Consider the following 7,448-nt stretch of genomic DNA (forward strand, 5'->3'; position numbering starts at 1 on the left):
ATTTTGATGCGCTTCTTGCCAATTGCTTAAAGAGGGCTGTAAAGCCCTGTGAAGCGGCATATGTCTAAGTTCTATTCTTTCTTTCTTTCTTTCTTTCTTTCTTTCTTTCTTCTTTCTTTCTTTCTTCTTCCTTCCTTCCTTCCTTCCTTTCTCTTCTTTCTCTCTCTCTCTCCTCCCTCCCTCACTTCCTTCCGAACCTACCTTTCTTCTTCCTTCCTTCCTTCCTTCCTTCCTTCCTTCCTTCCTTCCTTCCTTCCTTCCTTCCTTGTGAAGCGGCATATAAGTCTAAGTTGTATTGCTATTTTTTTATTTTTTTATTTTTCTTTCTTTCTTTTTCTTTCTTTTTCTTTCTCACTTTTTCTTCCTCCCTCCCTCCCTTCCTTCCAAACCTCCCTTTCTTTTTCCTTCCTTCCTTTCTTCCTTCCTTCCTTCCTTCCTCCCTCCCTCCCTCCCTCCCTCCCTCCCTCCCTCCCCTTCCTGTTGGATTCCCACCAGCTCAAGGTTGCCCCAGCCTTCCATCCTTCCGAGGTCAGTACAATGAGGACCCAGATTGTTGGGGGGACAATATGCTGACTCTGTAAACAGCTTAGAGAGGGCTGTAAAGCACTATGAAGCGGTATATAAGTCTAAGTTCTATTGCTATGGCTATTGCTATGGCTAATCCTATGGGAGATCAAGTAGCAAGGTGTCAGCTCTGTCAGGTAAAGTAGGCAAGGAACATGACCAGATGAGCTGATTTTACTTTAATGTAAAGCAACATTAACAGAATCTTGTAAGTCTGAAAGTACAAATCTACCAAAGTCAACGTTTCTTTCTCCGCCTGTTAAATGACTGTTAGTGACTAAATAACAAAGTACACAGGGATCCGGGCTTAAGGTTTCAAGATTCATGTCCAATTCTAGTTTGGCATGATTATGATTTCAACCTTGTTCTTATTTCCAAGAGGCAAGAAAAGATGGAAACAGCATTGTAAAGTGAGGTTCTGAAGGTGCTTTGTCAAAAGGCAACCGGACTTTGTTTTTCCTTGAAGACTTTTCACCTCTCATCCTAGAAGTTGTGAAGAAGCTGTAGGACACAAGGCGGTGGATTGAATTCACAAGAAGTCCGAGTGTGATCGAACATTAAGGAAAAAAAACTTAATGGTCAGAACATTTAATCAACGGAAGCAATGATTCAGGGAAGTGATGGACTTCCCTGAACTCAATATGTTCTAGCAGAACAAGGACAACCATCTGGCTGAGATGTCTTCAAGGAAAAACAAAATCCAGCTGCCTTTTGTTTTGAAAAAGCACCTTTGGGACAACCGTGACCTGGAGGTCTGAGAATCTCCATAGACCTTGTACGCAAATCTGAAAAAAACAAACAAAAAACAAACACAATAGAAGACAAAATTCAACAGATATCGTCAGACAGTATCTGAAGCACAAATACAGAAGACTAGCCAAGGCTAACAAAAATTACTAGATGACTTTGAATCTGTTGGTCTTCTGAGGAGCAAAAGCAGAATGATCTAAGGTAAAGGTAAAGGTAAAGGTTCCCCCCGCACATGCGTGCTAATCGTTTCCAAATCTAGAGGCTGTTGCTCATCTCCGTTTCAAAGCCGAAGAGCCAGCGCTTGTCCGAGGACGTCTCCATGGTCATGTGGCCGGCATGACTAGACACCAAAGGCGCACGGAACACTGTTACCTTCCCACCGTAGTGGTCCCTATTTTTCTACTTGCATTTTTACGTGCTTTCGAACTGCTAGGTTGGCAGAAGCTGGGACGAGTAACAGGCGCTCACTCTGTTATGCGGCACTCGGGATTTGACCAGCCAAACTGCCAACCTTCTGATTGACAAAGCTCAGCGTCCTAACCCACTGAGCCACCGCGTCCCTACAGAATGATCTACCTTCGGCATAATAATATCATTCAACTCTTTGAGAGGTAAAATAGACTAAAGATGGAGGAGTCTTTGCTTTTGCTTCTTCATCACCTGCAGGCAAGTTGGAAATCATTCTCCTGAATGAATTACCCTTTGAACATTTCTCCCTGACACCCCACCAGGGTCCAACGACAAGATCTGGCAAAGGTCCTGAAAGTTCGTTTGGGTTTTTTTTTTGTCTTGTAAATCCAGGATGCTTAATTCTATGCGCTCCGTTTCCTGCTCCCCTACCCACCCCAGTGATCACAAAGTGTCCTCAAATATGATGATTGATATCCATGAACCGTGTCCAGGTGAGAAAATAATTGAATTCCCTCTATCCTGTCCTGAAATACGATGCAAATTCCAAGGAGGACTTGGCGTTACTGCAACCCATCTCCATAACATTACTTGAGGTCAGCCTGAGATGGATTCTTTCTTTCCTTGTGTCCGTACCAGAAGCTCTCGGTGAAGTGACATCCTGGAGCGGCTGAGTCCCACTGGTTGAGATAAATTGAGGTGGACCTCATCGTTCCAAATGTTCTCCTGAAAAATAATGGCATCTGGGCGTTTTATCAAGTGCTTGGGTGGTATCAGCCAGAGCTTGAAGGAGAAAGCCGTAAAGAGAGGATTGTTAAACATTCTTCAAAATCATGAGAGCCTCAACTGGAAGTTTAAATAATGGAGGACGCCAAACCCTTGATATTTCCACAATCACACGGCAACAACCAGCTTCCTTTCAAGCACGGGTCATTAGAGGAGGCGACCGCCAAATGGTTTAACTGACAGAGCAAGAGAAGGACTAAATGATAACATGGAATTAGAACACAGACACAGACACACGAACCGAGAAAGAGGGGAAGGTAAGAGTTAATTTGTTAAGCAAACCAACCCATAGTTGGTAACTTGGAGGAAGCATTACTTAGACTAGCCAAGAAGTAACCAAGACACTGTGACTTCTAGTCTCACTTTTGTGACAAAAGGAAGCTGAATGATTTGGGGCCAGTCACCAGGAGACGGTGAGTTCCAGTCCTGCCGTAGGCATGAAAGCCGCCTGGGTGGCTTTGGGCCAATCACCAGGAGACTGTGAGTTCTAATCCTGCCTTAGGCATGAAAGCCGCCTGGGTGATTTTGGGCCAGTCTCTCTCCCTCAGCTCAACCCACCTCACAGGATTGTTGTTGTGGGGAAAATAGGAGGAGGAAAGTGTGTTAGATAAATTGCTTATGAAAATAATAAAGGCAGGCCACAAAGAAATGACTACAATAAAAATATATAGTTATCATTTGCTGGCATGGATTTGGGCACATGGTCCCCCAGCTATACATTCAAAAGTCCATAATGCTATAGTAATCTCCCTCATTGCTTTGCAACGTAGCCTAAAGAAGCTACAGATACATTTTGGGAAGGATTATGGATTGGAAGGATATGGAAGGATTTTGATTGTGGTCTTCCAACTCCTGTTGGTCTAATGAAGGCGATTGATCCAGCTTCTTCTTATTTGTCATAAGATTGGGTGAAATGTGGCTTAATGCCAATAGCTCTGAGAGAGATCTCGGAGTCCTAGTGGACAATCCCTTAAATATGAGCCAGCCGTATGCCGCAGCTGCCAAAAAAGCCAACACAGTGCTAGGCTGCATTAACAGAGGGATAGAATCAAGATCACGTGAAGTACTAATACCACTTTACAATGCCTTGGTAAGGCCACACCTGGAATACTGCATCCAGTTTTGGTCACCACAATGTAAAAAAGATGTTGAGACTCTGGAAAGAGTGCAGAGAAGAGCAGCAAAGTTGACTAGGAGGCTAAAACATACAAAGAACAGTTGCAGGAATTGGATATGTCTGGCCTAATGAAAAGAAGGACTAGGGAAGACATAATAGCAGTGTTCCAATATCTCAGGGGCTGCCCCAAAGAAGAGGGAGTCAAGCTATTCTCCAAAGTGCCTGAAGGCAGGACAAGAAACAATGGTTGGAAACTGACCAAGGAGAGAAGCAACCTGGAATTAAGGAGAAGCTTCCTAACAGTGAGGACAATTAACCAGTGGAACAGCTTGCCACCAGACATTGTGGGTGCTTCATCACTAGAGGTTTTCAAGAAGAGATTGGACAGCCATTGTCTGAGATGGTATAGGGTCTCCTGCTTGAGCAGAGGGTTGGACTAGATGACCACCAAGGTACCTTCCCACTCTGTTATTCTGTTAATTAGTGGAATGGCTTCCCTTCGGCAATTGTGGGTGCTTCAACACGGGAGGCTTTGAAAAACAGATGGGACAACCATTTGTCTGAAATGGTATAAGGTCTCCTGCTTGAGCAGAGGGTTGGACTAGATGACCTCCCAGGTCCCTTCCCACTCTGTTATTCTGCATTCTATTCTCTTCTTAGAATTATTTTTCTGCATCATGCCTTACAGGGTTGAATGAGGAGCTGGATTGCTGAGTTGGCAGATGGGGACGGGATAAGGAAAAAAAAGAAAGAAACGAAACGAAAGAGTAGACAGAGGAATAACAGCCGCAAGACCGCTACTCGGGACTAAATAAGAGTACACCACCCAGAAGCAGCTACTGTTTCTTTTAGGGTCACCCTTGGCTGCCTTAGAAACTGCTGACTTCGGAGAGCTGTCAAGGCCTCGCTTGGGATTCATTTATTCATTCCATTTCCATGACAAAACAGGTGATTTTTGTGCAAATGTGTCACATCTTTTAAGAGTGGGAGAAACGCACTCACTGGGAGGTGAAAAGGGGTCCAGCGCTGTGTTAGCACAAGTGGGATGTTGCAAAGAACAGTGATATTAAATCCCCTGGTGGCCCCGCGGCTTGGCAATAAAATATTCGTCCTGTATTGTCTGATTCCTGATTTTCTGCTAAACCCATTGTCAGCAGGAGCCATCAACATAATAGCATTTAAGTGGGGCTGTTCAGCCAGCTTGTAAAATAAGTCCTGTTAAGCGCTTCTCAAGAATTCCATTAACATCCAGAAATTGAGTTGGAAGATATTTAGGACGGAAGATAACAAGGAGAGACCCAAAGTCTGAGCTTAACCTCTTCCAAGAAACTAAGTTTATACCCCAAAACTAGATGATTTCATAACCTGTTTTGTATCTGGTTTTGAACCCACTCAAATTAGGTAACCTTAGATAGAGATAGAGATAGATAGATAGATAGAAAGATAGATAGATAGATAGATAGATAGATAGATAGATAGAGAGAGAGAGAGAGAGAGGTAGATAGATAGATAGATAGATAGATAGATAGATAGATGATAGATAGATGATAGATAGATAGATAGATAGATAGATAGATAGATAGATAGATAGATAGATAGATAGATAGATAGATAGATAGATAGATAGATAGCTGGGTAGGTAGGTAGACAGGCAGGCAGACAGACAGACAGGCAGGTAGGTAGGTAGGTCAGTAGGTAGGTAGGTAGGTAGATAGAGATAGATAGATAGATAGATAGATAGATAGATAGATAGATAGATAGATAGATAGATAGATAGATAGATAGATAGATAGATAAACCTTTATTGTCACTTTTTCCCAGTGGGCACAATGGCACACATTAAAAATGAAATTTAGTTCCTTGCTCTCAAAGTGTACACATACATAACACACAAACATGCTATATGCAAGATATGTATAGCCCTACATCCTTACATACTGTATAAGTAACATATAAACATTAATCACCGTCCATCTTGAATACATAACAGAAGGAGGAAGCTTGAGCGTTCACAAGGTTAACACTGTACGGAACAACGCTGTGACTGAATCTGGCTGTTCTTGTTTTGACTCAGGGCCAGCCTGTGGTTTCGGCAGCCGGCTCAGATGTGTCGGAGGACTCAGATGAGGGGGAGGAGGACCGTGTGGGAGACGAACCGGTTGATGATGGCGTGGAGGCTTGGCAGAGTTCCCAGCCGGGGCCCTCTTCTCAGCTGCGTGAGCCCGATAGTGCGGAAGATGATGACCCACAGCTGGCCCTGTTCAAGGACGCCCGACGCAGGAGGCAGTTGAGCAGGAACAAACAAAGAAAGAATGTGGGACTCCTCGGGAGGAGGCACAGGGAGACCACGCCCTGAGCTCTCTATAAAAGGAGTGTTTGGGGAGGGGCTGGTTGCTGAAAGCAACTTTTCCGCTTGAGAAGACAAGCTCTAGTGTTTTTGTTAACTGCGTAATTAAATCTTGGCAGAAGCCTTTTAGCCTTGGACGCTCTCCAGTCTCTTCTTTTGAATAGGGGTTTGCTAGAAGAGGGCTGGTTCAGAACAGTTCTGCTTTGGATACCACGAAGCCCCCCCCAGCATAGGATAGGACAGGAGAGGATATGATAGGAAATATGGAATAGAATAGAATAGAATAGAATAGAATAGAATAGAATAGAATAGAATAGAATAGAATAGAATAGAATAATAGAATAGAATAATAGAATAGAATAGAATAGAATAGAAGTCTTTGTTGTCACTTTAAATGTACGCTAATCAGCATATATTAAAAATGAAATTTTGTTGCATTTTGTTTGCAAAAAATATAATGCGCATACCCACATACAAACACACATTTTGTGTATACCCACGTACACCCATATACGACACTATATAAAATACTGGTCATCTACAAGAAATAAATAAGTAGGGAATTCGTTTAATATATCTCTACACTTCTTTTAATTGGGGAAAAAAACCAGTCGTGCTAATTGCATTTCATTTATTGGCGTTTTCAGAAAGCCAAGTAGCACTTTAAGAAAACTGCCCTGCCACATCAGAAAAACAAAAGCTACTACTTTCCATAGTTATCTAATAGTTAGCTAATCTCAATGTACACATGTTGTACTTTGACAATAAAGGTTTATTATTATTATCTAAATCAGCAGTACACTTATCTTCTTAACTGTGGCTCCCCTTTGCAGTAGGAAACAATAAGGAGGAGATACTAATTGAGATTTGTGCGAGTAAACCTGGAAAACAGCAAGTTAAGCCATTAAAAAAACAACAACAGCTTTTCAAATCAGCAATACAGAAAGCGGTGAGGACAGCACATTGACAGAAGCCAAAAATATTTTAAAATACTTGGAACTCAAACACCAAAATGTTAAAAATCCTGTTTCGGACGATAGAACGAATCGCTAAATTTACTGAGGGTAAAAGTATCAAAAAAAAATCCCAAACAAAAACCCCAACACCATCCTTGGAGATCTTGCAAGGAACAGCCTAACATTACGATTATTTATTTTTAATAACAATAATGATAGCATGGAAGACAAAGTGACCCTTAATCCCTCCCCCTCCCCCCTTTTTTTTTGCTGTCACTTTCTGAAAGATGAGAGAAGCCAAATGGAAGAGATTCATGTTCCTGAGGTGAAGCGAAGTCAACTTATCAATGTGTATGTTTGCTTTCTAGCCTGAAAAGGAATGAAAATAGAGGGCCATTCTTTAAAAAACAAAAAACAAAAGAATAAATCAGAATTGTAAACAGCTTTGTGGGGGAATCATCTCTCTGCTGGAGGATGAAAGTCATCAAGTTACGGATGGCAAGACAAGAAGTAACGGATG

At 42.2% G+C, this 7,448-nt stretch overlaps 1 long non-coding RNA gene across 1 annotated transcript; it reads right to left on the minus strand.

Moving 5' to 3' along the window:
• Positions 1-1,379: 1,379 nt before the first annotated feature.
• Positions 1,380-6,323, minus strand: LOC308663137. The gene is made up of 2 exons (XR_014025300.1): positions 5,593-6,323; positions 1,380-2,505 (listed from the first exon to the last, which is right to left on the minus strand). It is a non-coding gene; the product is annotated as an uncharacterized lncRNA (long non-coding RNA).
• Between the last annotated feature and the right edge of the window lie 1,125 nt (positions 6,324-7,448).

Source organism: Vipera berus (assembly GCF_964194415.1).
Source record: "Vipera berus genome assembly, chromosome: 2".
NCBI lineage: Eukaryota > Metazoa > Chordata > Lepidosauria > Squamata > Viperidae > Vipera > Vipera berus.